Source organism: Arvicola amphibius, chromosome 10 (genome assembly GCF_903992535.2).
Source record: "Arvicola amphibius chromosome 10, mArvAmp1.2, whole genome shotgun sequence".
NCBI classification, from domain to species: Eukaryota; Metazoa; Chordata; class Mammalia; order Rodentia; family Cricetidae; genus Arvicola; species Arvicola amphibius.
In genome coordinates, this window is record NC_052056.1 from 117,738,483 (window position 1) to 117,762,032 (window position 23,550).

Sequence of the window (23,550 nt, forward strand, 5' to 3'; positions counted from 1 at the left end):
TTATTTGTAACTTGTGTATGTGTGTTTGTGTCTTTGTGTGGGCTTGCGCACATGAGTACAGGCACCTGAAGAGGCCAGAGCATTGGCTCTTAGAGATGGAGGCCTAGGTGTTTGTGAGCTCCCTGATGTGTCAGGGTGCTGGGAACCTTTGCAAAGCAGCAGGCACTCGGAGCTGCTGTGAAGTTCATTTTAATGAAGTGTTGTCTCTAGAGCAGATTAGATGTCAATTGGCAGTAGGAACCCTGTATTTCATGTGTGAATGTGATGATTTTGGTGAGTACTGTGCTGTGGGCGCAGTCTTTGCCTGGCAGGTTTCGCTATTATCATGTTGTTCCCTCTCCCCTGCCCACTGGTTTCTACTTTTTCTTTCAGAAACTTGTCTACCCATAGCAAACTTTGAGACTTAGTTGGCGCTATTGTTCATTAAAAGGATATAAGACTTTCTTTGTCCAATAAAATTGTAGCTCTTATTCAGGGAGGCCAATTTAAGTATATGAATGTGGAAAAGTTGGGAAACTGTGAGTATTACTTGAACCAAAGGCCTGATTCAAGAAAGAATTGCATATTTGAACATTGGATTTGAAAGCCGTTAGAGACACAGGTACATGTAGAGAGCAAGCCTTGGCTTTAAAGTGTACCTTTGGCTGTGCACTCAAATACTAGGCATGCTCTCACTGTTCCTTTATGTAGGAAAGGGCATCTGCTTCTGACATAAACTGGGATCTTGTGGGTAAGCAAGGCCCCCACAGAAGATCCGCTTGTTCTTGTCATTGTCCATTTTGTGAGAATGTAGCTGACCCAGTGGGCAAGAAGTGTAGAGGAAATTTCTGGTTTTGTCTAGGATAGTCCCAAGAACTGGTAAATACCATGTTAATGACAGAGAAATGAAAAATAAATGAAATAATTTTGGGTCCATGAACACGTGACATGAATTGTGCTAGGCATTAGCATCTGCACATATCTTGTTGAAGGGTTAGATGTTGCTGTGGTCATGAGAGGGCTGCTCTCCACTTCCACTTTCCCATTTATTGTCCTACTGAGAGGCGAGAGACCTGCAGCCAAGGTTTGGGTTAAGCAGGAGGTAGTGCTGAGGATGCCCTGAGTTGTTCTGCAGTCTCTGTGCTTAAAGTACAGAGTGCTAACATGGCTTATAATCTCCATGCTGAACTTGTTATCAGTAACTGTTAGAACAATAGTATAAGTACAATTTCCGTTTGATTTTGTTTTATGCTTTTGTAGTTGGAAATGAGGAGTTAATCTACTGAGCTGTGAGTATCATTAGCAGCTAAGGTCTTTACAACTTCTCTGCAGTGTGGGGGACTATAGAGAACACACAGACAGATTTACCTGCAGATGCAGATACTCTGCAAGTCTGGCACTCACTGTAGACCCTCGATGCTAGGTTCAGCTGTTAGCATTGTCTGAGCTGCTGTACTCATGCTGCCTTAAGAGAGTATACCATTATAGCCAGGAGATGGACAGCGATTTGTTTCTAGACTCCCATCTGTGTAATATTTCTTTGAGCAATTTCCCACAAGTTCTGGGCCACACAACCTTTTTAAACTCAGTGTTGGTGAGTGTGCTGTCTTGTTTTGACTCTGGCTCTTTCATATTGTGATTTGGCAGTGAATTCAGGGAATGAGCATTATCTTCTTGAGGCCCAACTAGGCCTGAACTGAAGGCCTTCTGCATTGCTCACGTAGTGGTGTTACGGTAGTGGAACCGAGTGTGAGCTGGCTGCCAGGGTCTTGTGATAGCAGACCACCTTGCTGCAGTCTGGACTTGCAGTTATGCTTGCAGTCAGACGTAACTGGCTTGACTGAAGGAAAAAAGGAAACAAATGGGATCAGAACAAGTATTTTTGTGTCAAGCAGATTGTGTTCATCCAGTGCTTAAGTGGAGATTAGAATGCCGACAGGCTGTCGTTAGTAGCCTCTTTCCCTTATATGTAAAGTGCCTTCTTCTTAAGAAATTACTTTTACAGCCGGGCGGTGGTGGCACACGCCTTTAATCCCAGCACTCGGGAGGCAGAGGCAGGCGGATCTCTGTGAGTTCGAGGCCAGCCTGGTCTACAAGAGCTAGGTCCAGGACAAGCTCTAAAAAAGCTGCAGAGAAACCCTGTCTTGAAAAACCAAAAAAAAAAAAAAAAAAAAAAAAAGAAATTACTTTTACTTGTGAATTTTCTGGACTTGGGGAACAAGATGCCTTGCTGACTGAAATATGAACAGCGTTCATTTGGCAGACTTACTTCCTGATACAGCAGTGTCTGGCAGGGACATGTCTGGAGTGCCTGCCTGGGGAAGACCAGCAGAGGTGCTGCTTGTCTTTCCACTAAGATGACTTTCTTTTCCACAGTTGATCTTGAACTTGTTTGCTATTCATAAGGAAGTATGTTATTCACACGGGGATATATTTAGCCTATAGGAGGCAAATTCAGGGATTCTATACTGAGTTTCAGGTTCTGTATTTTTAGCTTATTTTAAAAAGTAGCTTGGTATATATTTATAATGAAAAGCATCCCTGAACAAATTACTTACCATTCTGATTGTTGAGGGAGGAAACAGCATTTGCCAACAATGACCCGTTTTGTGGAAATGTTTGACATACTGTTTGCTGGTTTCATGAAGAGCATAGTAAAGGAAGGTTGGGTACCTGCCCTGTTACCTCAGGAAAGACTTCGTGACCTCAGTTTCAGCTAGAACAGCAGGTTCAAGCACACCCCTGCCTAGTCTGTGTAAGTATGAAACATTTTGTTAGAAGAAAAAGTTAAATGACTTAAATATGTCAGTGTAAGGGATTTGTACAGATCTGTTTGTACGGAATCTATTTGGTTCTCATGGTATTGTGTTTGTGGCCGGGATGTCTTGGTGTAGGAGCTGGTTCTTTTCTCATGGTATTGTGGCTCTAGCTGGGATGCCCTGGTGTAGGAGCTAATTCTGTTTAACTACACCCACACTTAAATACTTAAATACTTACAGTAATGATCTGTGAGCAGGTGCTTTAAGAGCATTCTTTGAGCTTATAGATGGAAAATTTTACTGTTTAATAATCTTTCATATTTACCACATTTATGGATCTTATGTAGGGCTATGCAGAATATTGAAATGAATCTGGAACATTTTTGCCTCTCAGAAGCTGAAAACTAGGCATTGTTAAGTGCAGAAAGCAATCAGTTTTCTTAGAGGGCCTTACATGTGGAAAGAGGCAGAGCTGTGAGGAAGAGAGAGCCAGTGGTCTGACTCTTATAGAGAGGCTTATATGGAAAAGCCCACATGGTCACTTGGAAGGTGCCGTGGAAAGGAAGAGTCAGACCTGAGAAATGGGTTGGGAAGGCATGTTGCCTCCCAAGGTCAGAGAATAATGGTAGTTTGTAGGTAGGAGGCAGGCTCGGGTGTGGAGTAGAAGTACCTCAGAGGTTTCAGCACCTCTGTCTTCCCTCATTGTGAGTAGGACTAGCATGGGGCCTGGCACACACCAGAGGCCAGCCAGCCAAGCACGTTGTTAGCTGAATCATGGTGATTCCTGTGGTACTAGGGACTGTCCTGGACTGTGCAGGAAGGCACGAGACATTGTTTAGGGAGAAAGCATGACTACATTTAAAATCTATTCCCCCCTGTCTGCCATGTGTGTGTTTGTATACATGTGTGTGTGTTGGCACACATGCTCATGTGTGCTGCTGCATATGGAGGCCAGAGGTCAAGGTTCTGGTGTCCTAAATTGCTTTTGTGTGTGTGTGTGGGGGGGGGGAACAGTGTGTCTCACTGAACCCGGAGTCCACATATTCAATTAAGCTGGCTGGTCAGTGAGCCCTGGGGATCTGCCTGCCACTGGGGTCACAAGCAAAGCACTTTGCCACATTTAGCGTTTTATGTGTCTGCTGGAGATCTGAACTCAAGCCTCATGTTTGTGCAGCAAGAAGTACTTTACTCACCAAACCTACACCCCCAGCCCGCCCTTCAGAGAGTCCCTTGATTGTATATTGAAAAGACAGTTATGTAATTCTTCTTCTTCTTCTTCTTCTTCTTCTTCTTCTTCTTCTTCTTCTTCTTCTTCTTCTTCTTCTTCTTCTTCTTCTTCTTCTTCTTCTTCTTCTTCTTCTTCTTCTTCTTCTTCTGGAGTAATTCTTCATATTGTTAGAATACTGTTTGAGGTGCTGAAGATGATGGCTCAGTGGTTAAGAGTACTGACTGCTCTTCCAGAGGTCCTGAGTTCAATTCCTAGCAACCCTAACCAAATGGTGATTCACAACCACTTATAATGAAATCTCGTGCCCTCTACTGGTCTGCAAGGACATACGCAAATAAATCTTTAGAAAAAAAGTGAAACCTTTATTACTGGGAATCCTGGGAGATATGTGTTCTTTTGTCACTTGCCTTTTCTGGCTTTTTCCAGTCTGCTTGAGGTCTGGATCCACCATTCACCTGGAGAGCCCAACTGATGTGGAATAGGATATTTGTTTAACTATGTAAAGATGTATTGCATTTGTTTGTGTTGTAGAATAATTGTTTAACGATGTAAAGATGTGTTGCTGTTTCCCCTTGTCTGCCTAAGGCCCTGGTTGGTCTAATAAAAGGCTGAGTGGACAATAGCTGGGCAGAGGAGGGACAGGTGGGCCATAGGCAGAGAGAAAAGGGGGCCTAGCTAGCCAGGGGCCTAGCTAGCCAGGGGCCAGCCAGCCATGGAGGAATCAAGGAAGCAGGATGGGCTGTACTAAGAGGTAAGCAAGCCTCAGGGCAGCATGCATATTAATAGAAATGGGTTAATTTCAGTTTAAAAAAAGCTAGAAATAAGCCTAAGCTAAGGCTGAACATTCATAATTAATAAGTCTTAATTAATACGTGGGACTGGAGAGATGGCGCAGAGGTTAAGAGCACTAGCTGCTCTTCCAGAGGCCCTGAGTTCAATTTCCAGCAATCACATGGTGGCTAACAACCATCTGTAATAAGATTTGGTGCCCTCTTCTGGCCTGCAGGTAGAACACTGTATACATAATAAATAAATTAAAGAAAAAAGAAAATTAACAAGTCTTCGTGTCTTTATTTGGGAGCTGGTTGGCAACCCAAAGAAAGTTCCAGGTATACCCAACCTCTTCTAAATTTCATTTTTAAATGTATAACTGGGCCTTACACTTTAGGCATTAAAATGGGAATATAAACTTTTATTTGAAGTTAATAAGTTTCTAGAAGTCATTCAGTGTTGAAAGTGGTCTCACAACAGTTCTGGTTCTGGCTGTGTGAGGATGCTAGGTCTTGAACATTTTAGTGTGGGAATCACAGCTAGGATCCTTGTTTTAAGTAGAGTGTGTCTGGAAAGCTGTCATGTGTCTTGAGCAGGAGCTGCCAGGGTGCTGCTGGTTTCTCAGGAGTGCGGTGGGTGCAGAACTAATGAGGCTAGTTGACTTAGTGTTCATGCTGGATGCCATAAGGAGTGTTTCTTTTCATAGTTTATTTTATGTACAATGATTTTTATTTGTGCTTATTATAGCCAGTTTTACAGTAGTAATAAACTAGAAATTGATGATGATTTGAAAAAGTCTATGTTGAAAATTAGGAACTAGGGGCTGGAGAGATGGCTCAGCGGTTAAGAGCATTGCCTGCTCCTCCAAAGGTCCTGAGTTCAATTCCCAGCAACCACATGGTGGCTCACAACCATCTGTAATGAGGTCTGGTGCCCTCTTCTGGCGTGCAGGCATACACACAGACAGAATATTGTATACATAATAAATAAATAAATATTTTTTAAAAAAAGAAAATTAGGAACTAGACAATAATTAGATATTTAGTGTTAATATTTTATGTATGAAGTATCGTGTTGATTTTTTGATTTATCTTTGAGTAGGAAGTAGTTTTGTACTTGTTTTTCCTGTGTTTTACTTTGAATGATGTACAGGGAAATAGTCAAGATTCTGCTGATTTGCCTTTCCCTCTGGTGATGATTAAATAGCATGTGAGATGATTTAGTAGAGACAGCATGAGTGGTGACTTTGCCCTACTAAGACCGTTACCTGAACCTGAGTACTGTGGGACTGTGAACCAGTCGCTAACTTACTTTACTGCCGTCTCAGTTGACATGCTGTCTGTAAACAATAGGACACATTGCTTCTTTCCAACTTTTAAGATATTTTAAGTTCCATTCATTCTTTCATAGAGTGTGTATTTGTGTGCACATGTGCATGCATGCACACCACAGTACATATGTGGAGCTCAGAAGACACCCGGTGGGGTCTGTTCTCTCTGGGACTTGGGATGGCACTCGGTTGTCCGCCTTTGTGGCCCCATTTACTACTGATCCACCTTGTTGGTTATTAGCAGTTTCGTTTTCACCAGTTGTTGATGACTTCCTGAGATAAGGAGAGTCCTCTTCTCCCCTCTGTTCGCTCAAACCTAGGGCCTTGCACCTGGAGAAGTGGGAACTATGAGAAGCTGGCCTTGTCCTAGTGGTTTTCACCCGGAAGTCGGAGTGTAGGGTATTTGAGCTGGAAGAAACAGATGTGAGAGTCTTACTCACATGACTGTTTTATGGCGGTTTCAGCTGATCCTGTGATTCTGCGATCTGTTGATGAAAAGAATCAGTCTGTCTGCACGGTACGCATAGAGCCCAGCTGAACTGCAGTTTTAGTCTGTGAAGGTGATGCTCCAGTAGTAGGGCTGTTGCACTGTGAATGTGTTGACAGTCTGGCTTAAATGCTAAGAACGTTTTAGAATCCAGTATTCAAAAATTAAATATCTCCAAAATGTGGTGTACTCTTGTAATTCCAGCATTGGTAGGAAGAAGCAGGAGAATTGTAATGAGTTCTAGGCCAGCCAATGTTACATATCAAGACCTGCCAAGTCAAAGCAAATCAGAACAAATTGGAAGCATTTTCCAGTTTCTTTACTTTTTCTCAAAGTCCAGCTGTAATGCCATTTTAAAGCTTGTGTGTTAAGCTTGAAGCTGTCTTTTTTTTTTTTTTAGATAGGATTTTTCTGTGTAGCCCTGGCTGTCCTGGCACGCCATATGTTGATCTGGCTGGCTTCAAACTCACAGAGATCCATCTGCTTCTGCCTCCCAAATGCTGCGATTAAAGGTGTGTGCCATCAGCACCAGGTAAAGCTTTTTTTTTTTTTTTTTTTTTTTTTTTTTTTTTTTTTTTAAGACTGGGTTTTTGGAAAATGCCCAGATGTAATAGAGTTCTGAGCTGCGAGCAGAGGCAGGCCCAGGCGTGCTGTCATTGCTGGCCAAGTGACCTGACGAATGGCATTGCTGGGGCTTCAAGGCCACCCACCCTCCAGATTATAAGAAGCTTTATTATAAAAGAGGAGAAAAGCCAAAGGAACAGTTTTTGCCTGAATCTCATGTTGGAGTGGCTGCCGTGCCTTTCAGAAATAGCCCTTTCTTCCTCTAATCCCTAACCACTGGGTTGCAGGCTTTGAAATGTCAGCTGATAGATCTGCCTGGAAAGATTCTCATGCCGGTCATCTGCATTTGGAGCGTGAATTTGAGGCAAAGACACCAGAGGTGTGTGAGGAGACTGTGCGAGGCCAGCTCGTGCTGAGATCTGGCCCACAAGCTCAACTAATTTTTTTCTTGATTTTGCACAAAGGACAAAGATACTACCGACTTGCCATGTGGCTTGGATTCACAGGACTGTACAGCCTTGTTTTGAGCAGACAGATAACTGTCTTGCCTTTGTTATATTTAGGAGGAGTAGGCCATAATTACCAAGATGCTAAATACTGTATCTAGGGCAAATTTCATTATGTAATTGGAGAAAAGCTACTGTTAAGGAAGTTAAACTGGTTAGTTACCTTTTATTAACCAGTATTGCTTAAAAACCTACTTGATCATGGAATACCTCTAAGATTCATTTAGCAAAGATGCTCAGATGATCTGCTAGGGTAGTGGTTCTCAATGTGTGGGTTGTGACCCCTTTTACGGTTGGGGTCACCACACCATGATGAACTGTGTTAAAGGGCCGTAGCATTAGGAAGGTTCAGAACCACTGTGCTAGAGGCTCAGGAGCCAGCTCTGCGTGTCAGGAGGCTGTGGGATCTCTTAGCTGTGGGTGGCTAGGAAGTTGAAATCCAGTTCAGCCACTGTTCCTTGAATGCAGGCAGTGAGTATGTGCAGGGAAAGACATCGTCGCTGTCAACAGAGCTGGAGGTGTAGAATTAATTCCACATCTTCTGTAAAAATGCAGTGAGTGTTGAGTTTAGGGCATCTCTTCCTACATAGTCCTCAGTTGTGCGTGGGCTTCTGTGGGTTCTCATGACTCTCGTGTCCTCAGGCTTATCTGCTGCAGTGCTGCCGCGAGGTACAGGGTAGGTACTGCCATTCACTGGTGACCTGCACGGAGGGCAGCACTCAGTGCCTGGTATTGTTTATGCTGTAACATCAGGGGTTTGTGTTTTCTGTTTAAGATGCATAGCTGTCGTCTTTACAGGAGAAAGATTAGCTAGGTGTGAACTTTGGGGGAGGTGAGAATGATAGAGCTTTACTCATTTTATGCTTGGAATTCAAGGGGACAGCTAATTTGTACACCCCTCCACAAAGTGCCCAATCCTCTCTTCCCCCATTTTTCCAGTATTAAGCTTTCCAGTGTTGAAGCTCTGATTCGTCACTTCTCGCCTGGTGTTCCCGTTTCTCCAGTTCCACACAGCTTACCTTACCTTCTCTTACTTATTTAAGCTTAAAAGATTTATTTTATTTTATGTGTATTTTACATGTATGTAGATTTTTGATGATTTTAAAAAGCGACCCAAAAATGTTGGCACTTATGTAGGGCAGATTGATGGGCTTAGATTAGTCAGTAGCCATTATGTAGCTCGGCAGTCGGGCAAGAGCACTCCATGGTGTAGAGTGACCGTGCTAGGGGATCCCCTTCTCTGACAGGACAGTGCTGAGCTGACCAGACACTCCTGCTAGCCACTGTGTGGCCAGTGTGGCCAGTGTGGCCAGGGCCATCTTTTCTGGCCATCATCACTTGGGATGAAGTGCTCTTGAGTTTGTCACTTATCCCGATTGTTTGAAGGAGAACTGGGGAAAGGTAAAGCAGTCAGTGAAGAGCATAGAAACTTCTGGTGCCCAGATTGGAGGACATTTAAATTATAGATATTTAAATTGAGGGCAGGCATAAATACGACAGTGAGTTGACCAGGTTTGGTTTATGTTTGAGATTATTTTCTCTGGCCTCACCTTTGAACTAGACATTCTGAAGGTTTACTTTATTGTTTAATCTTTCCTTTCATAGTCTAGAGGAAGAGAGGAGATTTCTTGCTAAGGGATTTAAATTTCTTTAACTAGCTCTTGAATCTAATCATTGAGTTATTATCGGATGAGAAGATCAGTAAAATGGCCCCAGAATGCTGTTTCATTCCCTCCCTCCCTCCGTGGGAGCGGATGGGGAGAAATCCGCAGTACTTTGCTTTATTGAAGAGCAATGAGAACTGAAGTCCAAACTGAAAAGCTCATAAGGCTATGCGCATTGGGAAGCAGCAAATGCTACACTTCGTTTATAAGTGGCTTTCCCCCCAGTACCAGGTGTGTTTTAGATGCTAATATTGTAATTGTAATTGACAATAGTGGTTGATTTTCTTCTTTTTAGAATAAAGTTCTCTGATTACTATAGCAACATTCCAGAAGATGTCTCTTGGGTCTAGTGGTAGTGTGTCAGGGGTAGTGTGCTGAGACTGTGGTGGGTTTTGAGCTTCTTCTGTAGACTTGCCCATAAGAACTGTTTGTACATACAAATTGCTTGAGATACCCAGTAGCTGTTAAGCCTACTGTCTTGTAAAATTTGATTATTAGTATTGAACATGCTTAATTTTGTTTCCTTTATAATAAACTAAAAGTTTTTTGGGGGGTTGGGCTGGGGGCGGGGAAAAGGAGTTATGTTCCATACAGATTAACTTTGAATACTACAGATTGGAAAATAATTTATTTAACTAACCCATATGAATTTTATTTATGGAATAATTATAGCTCTGTAATTGTTTGGGCTTAAGAAAAATCCTTCGACTATAAAGGGCAGCTCAGGTGAAAGGGTAGAGCACTGACATTTCTGACACTCAGAACTTTTGGTTTCATCCTTAGTTACTTTTATCCAAATTAAGTTTCACTTTCAATCATTTACAGAAATTAACTTATTATTATTATCATCAAATAATTGCTTCAAATCCCCCGGGCTTCTAAAGGACACTCTGTACATACACCCTGAGTTCTAGTGACAGACAGCATTGGTGGTGTGTGCATTCAGCAGCTGCTTACTGGACTGCCCTTTGCCCCCTGTCTCAGACTGTCCCCAGGAAATGCTCCCCAGCACACCGAGTCAGAACCAGCGTTTATTTTAATTTGTACGTGTGCTTTGCCTGCATGTGTATCTGTTTGCCACACGTGTGTCTGGTGCCTGCAGAGGCCAGAAAAAGGCATCAGATCTCTTAGAACTGGAGTTACAGATGGTTTTGAACCACTATGTTGGTGCTGGAAATTGGACTTCAGTCCTCTGCAAGAGCATCAAGTGCTGTTAACTGCTGAGCCATCTCTCCAGTTCCTAGGAACAAATTTTAAACTGAGTATAATCAAAGATTAAATATAAGGAAGGCAGTCATCAAGAAGGGAATGTTCAGAAGCCATTTGGTACTTGGGAGCCTTGGAATGTCTTAAATGTATTTTTTTTCTGTTCTATTCTTTAATCACATTCATTGATCTTGTATTTCACTAAATTTATTTTGAGTTCCAAAGTTTGGTTGCTTTTAAGTATAAATGAGGCTATTGCCCATCTTCTGGTGTTGGAGGTGGACTTCAAGAAAGGTTCTCTATTCTAGTTTTCAGACTCCTGCTGCCCTAGGTGGACAGCCAGCATTTGTCCTCACAAGGACTTTGTCATCAAGGCTGCCTATAGTCCTAGCCTGTCCAGGGCGTTCGTACTCACTAGTTTGTTCAAGTCTGGTGGCTATATGTCACATGTGGCTATTGAAGTCTCTGTTCATTATAGTTAATCGTGTAGTTCAGATTGGTAAAGTTCAGATCCTCAGGTGCGACCCATTTCAGTTGCTCAGAGGCCATCTTTGGCTGGTGGATACCCAGTTGGACAGTGTAGATCAAAACATTTCTATTGTTGGGACAGTTGTGTTGGTCCAGATTGGGCTCCACCCTCAGGATGAGACACTAGAGGTATCTTCTGGACAGAAGGTTCCAGCAAGGTGTGCTGGCTGGGAAGGTGTCTTCTGGCCGGGACTTATTAACAGTGTCAGAGGTTTCTCTTCTTCCTTTCTGAGATGGTAGTAGATTTACTTAATGATGGCAGAAAACTCATTTTTAGTGATTTTTTTTTTTTTTTTTTTTTTAAGAAACGTCTTGGACTGCTCAGATGACGAACTATCTTGACATCCTGCCAATTCTAAACACTGTGCCACTGCTGTAGGCGGTGTCAGGAAACTTCTTTATTTCTCATGAAACCCCCTTGTTGTGTACATTTTCCTTAGACTCAGGCAGGACTTGTGTGGCTTGTTTTTGTACAGTTAGGCTTATGTGCCAAAGACACTGTGGTCGACGAGCTGGGCCAGTCTTAGATCTCTGTGTCCTTGGTAGACATGATGATTTGTTTTAATTGTCAGCGTGTCAAATCTCAGTGAGGGATTATCTAGGTTGGCTGTCTGTGGGGGATGGTTAAGGTAATGGAGGTGGGAAGACTGCCATCTTGGGTGGCAACCTTGTTCTTCGCTGAGAGGGATCCTAGGTTGTGAAAGAGTGGAGCGAGTAGGCAGAGCCCAGCTGTCCACTCCCCACTGTCCGCTCCCTACTGTCTGCCCAGGGCTGTATCCTGGAGTTGGGACTCAGTCAGCCCTTTTCCTTGAGCTTGCTTTCTTCGGGGTATGTTCTGACAATAACAGGAAAGGGAACCAGACAGCTGGTTTGTGTGGTATGCTTGCACAGTTGCGTGTGTGCGTACAACATGAGCAGTTTTCTCAACACCACCAGGGTTACTTCTGAAGTTGGCCTTGTTTTTTTTTTTTTTTTTTTTTTAATTGGGGGTAGTATTTTAAAGAAATTTTTAGGGCAATGGTATGTAATTCATGAACTGAGGCTCATTAATGCTCACAGAAGTTTGGGGGAGTGAGGGTGCTCACTTTGTGTCCTGTGCAGTGTGAGGAGCGCAGAGGGTGCCACACACAGGGCCCTTGCTCTTATAATGGAGTCAGATAGCTGTCAGCTGGAATCCGATCCTGAGCTGGTTCACCTTCCTCTGAGGATGGCCAGAGGACGTGTGTACTGTTGTTGTGACGCCATGCTTTGAAATGCACTCTGTTGAATTGTTTTCATTCCCTTGGCTTAGTAGAGTTTGTGGCAATCGATTGCTCAAGACAGAAAAAGTTAGGACGAAGTGATTTATTTATTAGGAGTATTAGAAGAGTCTTTCATGGGAAAGCCTTATTTTTAGATAAATTGTGGTTAATCCTATTAGAATTAAAACCTTAGCTCAGAGTAGGGCTCACTTGGGAATATAGGTTCAGTTTGTTTGGAGTATCTGAGATACTACTGCTTTATGCCATCTGAGAAGGATCTTGGGTCTGTCTGGGCCTTTAGCAATGTGAACGTCTCACTCAGGAGTTGGCAGAGAGCAGTGAGGCAGAGCGAGAAGAATACTCAGAAAGGACGGTTAGCACGGCCCAGTGCATTGATTGTGTGAACAGTGTTGCTTTTGTCAGTGTTCAGCAAAGTGTGGGATGGTGATGGTGAGCTGGACAGGCAGTAGAAAGGGCCAGGAGTGGTGGTATCTCTTTAAAACTTAACAAAAAACCCTAAGCTCAAAACAGAGCCGAGTATGTTAACCTCCAGTTCCTTTTTTTCTCATAATGGAATAATTTGAAAAGGCTTCTTAATGTGACCATAGATATTTCATTTCATTCAAAGTAGAATTTCTTAAAAGAAGCTGAACCTGAGGTATATTGTATCTGTGTATGTGGTCTCCTAGCGAATCAAGATCTTGTTTCTGCACTGATAAGTGCTTATCTCCTCTGCTGGCAGCTTAAACCATTAGGCTCGAGCAGTTTTCAGAGTTGTTGAAAATTCATCACAGGCCCAGTAATTGACCAAGGTGCACACTTGCACATATTACCAGGAATGCCCCTCAGTCTGTCCCCAGGGTTTTGCATGTGATGATGACTCTTGCTGTGGGAACTTTAACATGTCTGGTTTTTACTGTGTTTTCAGCCAACTCACACTGCAGTTTTTCTGATGCTTTATTCTTTATCTGCAATGCTTGAGTTAGTATTGTTTTCTCTTACCTATGGTTAGAGAAATTGAATCTTGTTCACGAAATTACAGGTATCACATGAGTAATGCTTAAAGAAGGCTTTCCACAGAAGACATGTCTTGTCAGCCCTGTGGAACAATAGCCATTTCTCCAATGACCGGGTTTCACATGTTATATTGTTGCGAACTCATGGATGCAAGCATACCATGTTTGTCACAGTTGCTACCTTCCTTGCTATCGAAATGACTCCATTTTTCTCTGCAAGAGGTGGTTTTCGGGGCTGTCAGTGTGGCTCCTTAGTAGTTGATTCCATCTCTGATGAGCTTTTGGTGTGATGTCATCCAGGTCTAGAATCAGCCATTTTGCCGAGGAATTTGAGAGCCTCTAGTGGGGATTCCGTGGTCTGGGTATGGGTGCTAGTTGCTGTGCAGTCACTGTTGGCTAAGGCTCCAGTAACCAGCACAGCGACAGAGCACCCGATTAGATGTCAGTACAGCCCCTCGTGGTTCAGAACCACAGACTTTGACTTTTATGGCATTGTTCTCATGCTTGCATCTTGGTTCACGGCAAGCAGCTGGCTCTCTTCAGAATTTCTTACTTGCTTTAATCCCACAAGGTGCATCACAAAGAATGAGTGGTATTACATGCAAAGAATTCTGTCCTGATAGTGAAAACAGCGGGACCTTAAGTTCTGATTGAGTGCCACTGAGGGGAAAGAAGCTGGACAAAAAGGCGTAAAAAGTGATTTGGAGACTTTTCTCCTCCCTTTTGTTTTTGGTTTGTTTGTTTGTTTTTATTTTTCGAGACAGATTCTGTCTGTGTAGCCCTGACTGTCCTGGAACTCACTATATAGACTAGGCTGGGCTCAAATTCACAGAGGTCTGCTGGGATTAAGGGCATATACCACTATGCTGTCTTGAAGAGTTTTTTTTTAAGAGTATATATTTAAAATTTTTAAGCGTTCTTATTTCATGTGTACGTGTGTTTTGTCTACATGTATGTGTGTGTATTATTATTTGTTTCTGGTTCCCTCAGAGGCCAAAGAAGGATATCAGATTCTCCTATAGCTGGAGTTATGGACAGTTGTGAGCCTCTGTGTGGGTGCTGGGATTCAAATCTGTATTCTCTGCAAGAGTAGCTAGTACCTTAACTTTTGAGCCAGCTCTCCAGCCCCATTGTGGCTGAGTTAATCTTAATACTCAGAAGGCATAGACAGGTGGGTTTCTGTGAGTGACAGTCCAGCCTGGGATGTGTTGTGAGACCATCACTCTCATGTATATATGGAAGTGCCCATAATCTGTCACATGCTGGGGATATATGTCTGATTGGTGCTTTGAGAGTGAGCCTGAGTCAGAATTCTACAATGAATGGCTGAGGGTGAAATCTGATTTTATTTTTTTGTTCCTGAGTGCTATATAGGATTTGCTGTTTGCGTTACTTGTTTCAAAGTTTTCATTAGACTTTGGCAGCAATACAAAGATAAACCTATGTGCTGCGGAAGGCAGGCCACATGAGTGGTTGGCTAATAACTTGTAGTTAGAAATAAAGGTTGTATACGCTTCCACTCACTGGCCAATGTCCTAAGTATCCCAAGAAGCATGGTAAAGGCGTTGTGTGTGGTCACTGCTGATGACAGTCTGCTGTTTTCTTTCAATGATATTATTGTGCGGTTCTTTGGTCTGCTCTGTGCCAGTGCTGCATGCAGGCAGGCTAGCTTATGAGAGTGAAGTACTGAGCAGGAATTGACACACAGGCTAGGAAGGTGCAAGAGCCAAGTCTACAGAATGCGCAGGACACAGTAGATGAAGGAAGACATTCGCAGAAGGGGAGTCGGGTGAACAGTGGCTACTGAGGGAACCTGTGGTAGGAACAGAGGCGGTGAGCCGTATTAAAAGCCAGGGTAGCAGTTAAGGCCAGAACACATGCTAGAAGCAAGGGATTTAGAAATCAGAGCATCCTCACACTGAGAGAGAAGGTACAGAGAATGGGCTCCAGCTCATAGCACATGGCTTGGAACTCCAATTTCCTCATGCTTGGTGTTAGACGTTCAGAGCCGATATCTTTTAGACGGTAGCAGTTGGAGTTTGGCACCTTCCTCTCTACGTGGTCATGTAGGACTCATAGTCAGCTGGAAATTGTGCTTTGTGTTAGGGTCTGTGAGGTTCTCGTCTCTTTAAAGTCAACAGATTTAGATGGTCTTGCTCCATAAAATCTTACTCTGAACAGAAACTTGGAGTGAAATTGACTTTTGGAAGCAGAGCACAGATGTGGTGTATACCACGGACGTGGAGGAGATGCATCCTGGAGCCTCCCCGTCCCACTTTGCAAGCACTGTCACCACACGCTATTTTCTTTCATAAAGGACATTTTTACTCTGCTTGTCTTACCAAAAATATTTGTACTGTTCTGGGAGGGGGGGCTGAGGATGGAACCTATGCTTGTGCATGCCAGGCCAGCTCCCCAGTCTCATGTGCAAGCATCTCAGAGAGAACTCATGAAACTGGGTGGACTGTGTTTGGAGGGAACCTGAGTATGCAGACAGCAGTGAAATCCTTACAACTCCTGCTTGATGATGTGGAGGTGGCTGTCCTAAGGCAAAGCATATGCAGTCTGGAGTCCAAAGGGACCTCTTTGAGAGACACTGTCTAGTTCAGTCTCCTCACGTTCTGCAGGTGAGGAAATCATAAGAAGTTTTATAGAGAGCAGCCATGAAATAGATGGAAAACTCACTTCCCAGATGCTTAGTATCGTGCCTTCACCAGAGCATAGTGTTGTGGGGAAGTTTTACACTGCACTCCGATTTTCTTGGTGTTAAATTTCCCCACAGTTTGGAGAAGTTTCTAACTTGGCATTTACCCTTTTGATAGAAGAAAGTTTGAATTCTCCTGACATGTTAACTTTTTTTTTGTTTGTTTGTTTTTGGGAGACAACGTTTCCCAATAGCTATGGAACCTGTCTTGGAATTTGCTCTATAGACCAGACTGGCCTCAAATTCACAGAGATCCACCAGTCTTTGCCTCCTGAGTGCTGTGATTAAAGATGTGCGCCACCTTTGTCCGGTTTGAAACCTTAACATTGTCTTATTGAAGAGGACTCAAATATATCTGTGGGATGATGCCAACATTTTTAGATTATTAGGGTGGTCATGAGGAAGCTGAGGCATTTTTGTTCTCATGGCTATAGGCTGAAGTAGCTTTCATGGTCTGTGTTGTCCACAGAGCGGTCACGTTGGAGGACAGAGATTATATTTCTCAGTTAGACGATGCCTCACCCAGTATTCAAGACTTAGGTCCAATGAATTGATGACTTTGTTATATTTCACATACTCTCGAGCTCTATAAGGGGTTCTGCTCGGAGTGAAGGGTACTTACATCTGCCAAAGTCATTACTGAGCCTTTCTAGTAATTTATTTTCTTGAAATTGAAGTGAAACTTTCTGAACACAGCCTTACTGAATATGGATTTCAGAGCCATAATAATGCCTCTGCCTCTGCAGATTCTCAATTGATCTGAGTTTGGCAGTGAATTATGGACGTGTTATTTCAGGGATTTTGCACATGCCCTGCTGTAAAGCACTGATGATCTCTGTAGAACGCTGTTGTGTGCGATGCTCACCCAGTTGGCGTTGAACCCATCAGATGGCTGCACTGTCCTCTAGGACCGCAACCTGAATTGATGAGATGGCGCCGGCAGCAGCTGCTTAGTTTTTCAAACTCTGGAGTTTTAGAAATTAAGTCTTATAAATAGGGTAAGACATTATTTTGATGGTGTAATTTTTTTCATGTAGTTTTCATGTAGTCTTTTTCTTAACATAATTACTTTCGTAATTCATTTTATCACACTGTTTATTTCCCAAGAAAAATACGTTAGAAATAGTGTAGACCTACTTCTCATACTGGGTCTCCTTGCCCAGCCTCATACACTGGCAGATGCTTAGTCTTACTGCAACTTGATATTCTGTGTTTTGTTGATATTCATGGGAGACCTGCTCTTTCCTGAACAGAAATGGAAGGAGAGTGGATTGGGGTGTGACCAGAGGGATGGGATCGGGAGGAATGGGAAGAAAGGAGGGAAAGGAAACTGTAGTGTGAATTCTAATTGGTCTTAATAATAAAAAACCCAGAGTCAGATATAAGGGTAAATACTGAAAGATCAGAGAGACAAAGGAGCCAGCCACAGCCACCTCTTACCTCACCAACTTCTCAGGGTGGAGTCCTGTCTCCACCCTGCCTCATCAGTCCCTCTTTCTGCCCAGCCATATCATTTCCTGTTTCCTGCTCCCAGGTGCTAAGATGAAAGGTATGTGCCACCACTGCCTGGCTTATATGGTTAACTAGCGATTAGCTCTGCACTCTGATCTTCAGGCAAGCTTTATTTGTTAGAGCACAAACAAAATATCACCACAGGAAACTGGGCTGGGATGTAAAATAAATGAGTAGTAGTAGTAGTAGTAGTAGTAGTAGTAGTAATAATAACAACAACAACAACAACAACAACAACAACAACAACAACAGTGTAGATAACATCTCTGATTCTTTAGGCCATCTATCCATCTACGATGCCAGAAAACCATGACTGCCCCTAGAAAGCAGGCACCAGGCTCTTGCTCTACTCACATTGTCTTTCTTCCCACACAGGGTTCTTCACAGATCTTTGAATCACTGGTAAATCTCTTGTGTTGTTGATCCATATATGATACACTTTAGTTTTTCTATTACTATTTTAATTATTTTTCTCTCGTCATTAAATTTTTCCAGTTAAGGAAATGCATTCATATCTTAGGGAGTCCTTGGCTTATCGCCAGTTTATTTGACACATTTGATCACTAAAATTTGTATAATTTTGTTATATTGTAGTCAGTGTATGTTTACCTCTCTTGGTTATGCAAAGATTTTTTTCCTTTATGCTTTTTCAGTGTAATGTTTTCAAAATCTATTTTTAGTTTGGAATATAGTACTTGAAAGGAAATAGAAATTGTGGTAGTGATGGGCCTTCCCATAGTGACCTGAAGGCGGCGTCATGACAATGGGTGTGGAGTAGTGCTTGCGTGCTTAGTGTCCTCTAGCTCTCTCGAGGTTTGATTTAGTTCATGTGTATGAATGCTTTGCCTGCATGTATGTCTATGCACCATGTGTATGCCTGGAGCTCATGGATGCCAGAAGCGGGCCTCCTCCTGTAGAGCTGGAGTCGAAGATGTTTGTGAGTCACCATGTATGAGCTGGGATCCAAACCTGGGTCTTCTGTGAGAGCATCCAGTGTTCTTAACCACTGAGTCAATTCTCCAGGCCCCTGCTCATTGCTGTTTTAGGTTTTGGAGGATTGCCTTGGTGTTTTCTAACTAACACTGAGATGGCTCTTCTGTGCCGTCTCTCCAGAGCTGGACTGTACAATCCGAGCCTTTTTGCTCTGCTTTGCTCTAAAGGTACCCACTGTTAAGCTGGATACATTCTATCCTAATAGCATTTTTCTTTAAGAGAGAAAGTAACTCACAGACTCACTTAGCAATTCTGTGATGCTTAAAGCAGCTCAAGTTTCTTGGTTGGGGAGATGGGGGTGGGTTGCTCTCTTTAAATGTGATTCATATAGACTCACTGTGTCACTTTGCATATTCTTGATGCTGTGCTTCCTCTCTCATTGAGCTCCAGGCTCATGGAGGAGGCCAGCAGATGTGCTCTGCCTTTGGCCTGTCTGTGTGAGGCTGATCCAGGATACAGCAAGAGCTAACCAAGAGCCATGGTTCCAGCCAGCAGCTTCTGAGACCTGCTTTTGAGGCAGTTAAAGATCCTGTTTTTGTCCAGAAGAGCATCTCACTGATATGAGTGGAATAGTGTCTGCGCTGAGGGCTGAAGAATGGACAAAGAGATAGAGTCCTTATGGCAAGGAGCCAGAGGCCACTTGAAATTACAGAGAGCTGAGGTATCATGTGGCATTTCTGGTACTGTCAGAACAGGCTGCTTAGTTAACTCTGCCTGTGCAGAGGCCTATGTGTTGCTCTGATTCTGCCCACTGCAGCTCAGCCCAGCGGGTAGAGTATGAACATACTACTGCTCAGGGACTGAAATCGTACTTCTGTCCAATTTGTACTACACAGGCACACTGAACTGACATCGTATTCTAAGAGTTTCAGATTTGGGCAGTTGCTATTTGGATTGCCATGCATTTATCAAAGCATTCGTTCTGTTATCATTGCAGGTGATTACGTATTAAGTAAGTTACTCTGCAGATAGCTTAAACCAGTGGACTTCTATTAGGAACTACTAAACACAGCATTTTCATGTACTTTTGAGACTTTCTCATTTCTTTTCTTTTTTTTTTTTCTTTCTTTTTTTTTTTTTTTTTTTGTTTTTCGAGACAGGGTTTCTCTGCAGCTTTTTTAGAGCCTGTCCTAGACCTAGCTCTTGTAGACCAGGCTGGCCTCGAACTCACAGAGATCCGCCTGCCTCTGCCTCCCGAGAGCTGGGATTAAAGGCCTGCGCCACCACCGCCCGGCTCTTTTTTTTTGGACTTTCTCATTTCTAGTTTGTCAACCATCTTAAAGATTGATGGGAAAGAAGACCCCATGGTACGCCTTCTTACTCTGTTCTGGGTCCTTGAGGTTTTAAAAGATTTGGAAGGCTAGACAGGTTGTGGATGTTTAGAAATGACAAGGAACTGACTGCTGTCTGCGTCTAGCAGCTCCAAGTGGCATCCTTAACTGTGAGTGGCGTGTCCTGCACCCATTGCTGTCAGGCAGCTCACTTGCTGCCTTTCTGCTGTGGGCTGTAGGCAACTCCTGGCTCTCACTCCAGCCTTCCCTTGGTATTTCCTCCTCATGAGCCCCAGCTGGGATCTCCTGGGACTTGACTGACTGAGGAATAGAAACCAGCAGTTCTCAGCCTCAGGGAAGAGAGGTTGGCATCGGAAGACCAAGGAACTGGTTTCTCCTGAACAGTTTTTACCTGTTTTACATCTTCATCTAGACTAGATCTGACAAGGCATTTAGGTAGCATTCTTGAGAAACTTTTGGTTTAGAAAGACTAAAACTAATTAGGTCTCTCATATTTTAAGTTACTTTTAAAACAACAGAGTACTGTGAAGCTTGTGGTGTTTGTGCTTAAAGCCAGGACTCTAGGCAGACTGTACAGCACACACTCATGCTAAGAGCGGCATTCCTCTAAATAACTAATTGAAAACCCCTTCATAGTGCTGAAGTGTAAAGATAAATCACTTCTCAGTTCTTTAAGTTGTTCTTGTCATGGCCCTGGGGATGAAGAGTCTGAAACTTTTTTTTAATATTTATTTATTATGTATACAATATTCTGTCTGTGTGTATGCCTGCGGGCCAGAAGAGGGCACCAGACTCCTTTACAGATGGTCATGAGCCACCATGTGGTTGCTGGGAATTGAACTCAGGACCTTTGGAAGAGCAGGCAATGCTCTTAACCTCTGAGCCCTCTTTCTAGCCCAAGAGTCTGGAACTTTGCAGCACCCCAGTCAGGTGTTGAGAACTCACATCCCCTCTACACCTTGGATGATTCAGGAAGAGTAACCCTGCTCCTAGGCGAAGTCCCACAGAGTCAGAGATAGGGCCTTCGTATGAAGAAAGCGATCTATTTTGTTTTCCTCTTTTGAAATATGCTTAATACGATTAACTTCTGAGTTTTATTTTGCTATTTCTATTTTTGTATGTATAGTTGATTTTAAGTTTTCTTTTGATTATTTTAAAAATTGACAGGTAGAAGTTAAACTTGCTGCATTTATCTTTAAAACAAACACAGCTGATGCGATTACGGAAAAGTTGGCGTTTCTCAGCTATGCTGACACTTTGCAGATTTTGGCACAGTAGGTTAAAAATTCTTCACTTTTGCTCTGCCTGCCATTTGGGAGTCAAGTGTCTCTCTAAGGTCAGGGGTGGAATTACTTCCAAGATGGTGCTGTTGGCACAGGACAAGCTGCCTTCTTCTCCTGGTCCTATGAGTTGAGTGTGGTCTGCCTGCCTTCCTAAGATCTTTAATTTTTTCTTTAGGTATATGTATGTGTATGTCTGCCTGTGTGAATTTGTGTGCACCTTGTGTGTGCAGTGCCTCTGGAGGCCAGACAAAGGCATTGGAGCTATTGGCGCTGAAGTGACAGGTGGTTTTGACCAGTATCACATGGATACTGGGAATTTAATTGAACCCTGATCAGTAAGAGCAGCTAGTACTTTTAACAACCATTCCATTAGCTGTTTTAGTGAGTATTAAACCTTTTAAAAAGTAACTATTTAATTGACTCTCTTAGGATTTTGGATATAACTACTTTGGCATACTCATTTAAGCTATTTTTTTATTTGTTGTCCTTACTAAGAACACAAATATGGTTTTAGGTAAATAATGTTTTCTTTTTACTGCCTGCTGAGATTAAAGGTGTGCGCCACCACCACCTGACAAAATAAAAATTAATGGTTTGGGTGTGGGTTTCTCAAGTGATCCCTTGGTGATTTGAAATAATTTGTCTTTTTACTTTTGATACTTCTTAATTAAGTTTAGATTTCTGTCCTTAATTCAAAATGTACAAGTTTAAATTGAATGTTTAATTAGTGTTATGGCACTGACATCAGAGAAAGGTGTGCATATGTGTGTTCTCATGTACACATGCTTGTGTGCTTGGGTCCAAGTGTGGCATTTGCCTGTGTCTGTGGAGGCTGACTGTGGCTCTCTCCCTCCACCACTTTCCACCTTGTATTTTTGAGACAGAGTTCTCTCACTCAATACTGATGGCCAGAAGAGTCTGCAGGATCCTCCTGTCCCTTCCATGCCCACCACTAGTGCTACAGGTGTGCGCTGGCACACTGAGCTTTCACATGGGTGCTCGGCGCTGAGCTCAGGTTTTCCTATTTGTGCAGCAAGCGCTTTTCCTGCTGAGTTTTTCCCAAATCCTCACACCTGACTTTTGAGAGCATCAATACACTATGAATTGTAGAGGGTTGGATTTTGTGTAAACTGTTGACAAGACACGACTTTGTTGACTGAAGCAAACTGTGGCTTTCAGGGTGGCAGCAACAGAAACATCTTGAACCAGGATAGTTCCCCCATATTTTCATTGATGAGGTCCATTTGTATTGTTATCATACTCTGAAAACAGTTTGATACATAATAATTTATGCAGTAATTAGAACAAAGGGACTGTAAACATCATGGGATGGGAAAGAAGTTGATTTAGCAAGAAGTATCAGATTGTCTGACAAATTGCCTGGATTGTTTCCTGAAGAAATAGAACCGGGATTGTTGATGTCAGGTATGTGTTCTGTAATGAAAGCAGTCATGTTCCTTATGTGTCATAAATGAGCAGGTTGATGGCTGCAGGACCTAGAGCTTGGGCAGGGTCAGTGCTTTCACCATTCATATCAGTACAGTGCAAGAAGTCTTGGACTCAGCAAGGTGGGAAGCAGACACAGGGTCAGAGGTCAAGAAGCCATGCCAGCTTGCGGGTGATATGATAACTGAGATGGAAGCACACAAACCCTTCTGCAATAACTTCGTCCAGCAACATTAACAATACACAAAATAATCACACAAAAGTCTATACAGATTACGTGAAGTTCATACAGATTAGGCATGTTGGCACACACCTATAATCCCAGCTCTCTGGAGGTGGAGGCAGGAAGATGGAAGCTCGTGACTGTCCTCACCTACATAGGAGTTCCAAGCCTGCTTGCCTAAAAGGCAAACTAACAAAAGAATTTCGTATACTAGCCATGAGCACATGAGCACCAGAATTGAAAATACACTGCCATTTGTAATTGCTCAGAAGTATTAGGTGTAAGTGTAAGAAAACATGTACTCCCCCCAGCTCTACACACTGACAATCTGTTCAGTCAGTCACTGAGTGTCTGCTGTCCTTACTTGAGGTGTCACCTTGGGCAAGAATTAATTCAGAGCAAACCACAGGACTGGACAGCCTCAGTCCTGTAGTGCTGGCCTGTGGGAGGTGGAGGAAGGAGGAGCAGGATTTTATAGCTATGTTTGGCTACCTAGTTTGAATTCAGTGCTCTCTTAAGCTTCATGAGACCCTGTCTCAAAAAACCAAAAAGCAATCAAAACAAAGCAAACAAACAAAAACCAGAAAGCAAACCTCAACTTTTGAGTATAGAAATGTAAAACTAATTCTTTTACATTGTGTTTTAGGTATATTGTATGTGCCTGAGTGTGTGTACATGCACATGTGGGCAGGAGCCCAGAAAGGATATTGGAACTCCTAGAGCAGGCGTGATACGCAATTGTGAGCTGCCTTGTGGGTGCTGGGAAGTGTCAAGCACTTCATCTGCCAAGCATCCCCCAAAACTAGAGTTTTTGCAAA

At 42.9% G+C, this 23,550-nt stretch overlaps 1 protein-coding gene across 3 annotated transcripts in view; it reads left to right on the plus strand.

Moving 5' to 3' along the window:
• Med13l (mediator complex subunit 13L) overlaps positions 1-23,550 on the plus strand; it is a 224,371-nt gene that overhangs the window by 36,630 nt on the left and 164,191 nt on the right. The gene's annotated exons all lie outside the window — the stretch shown is intronic.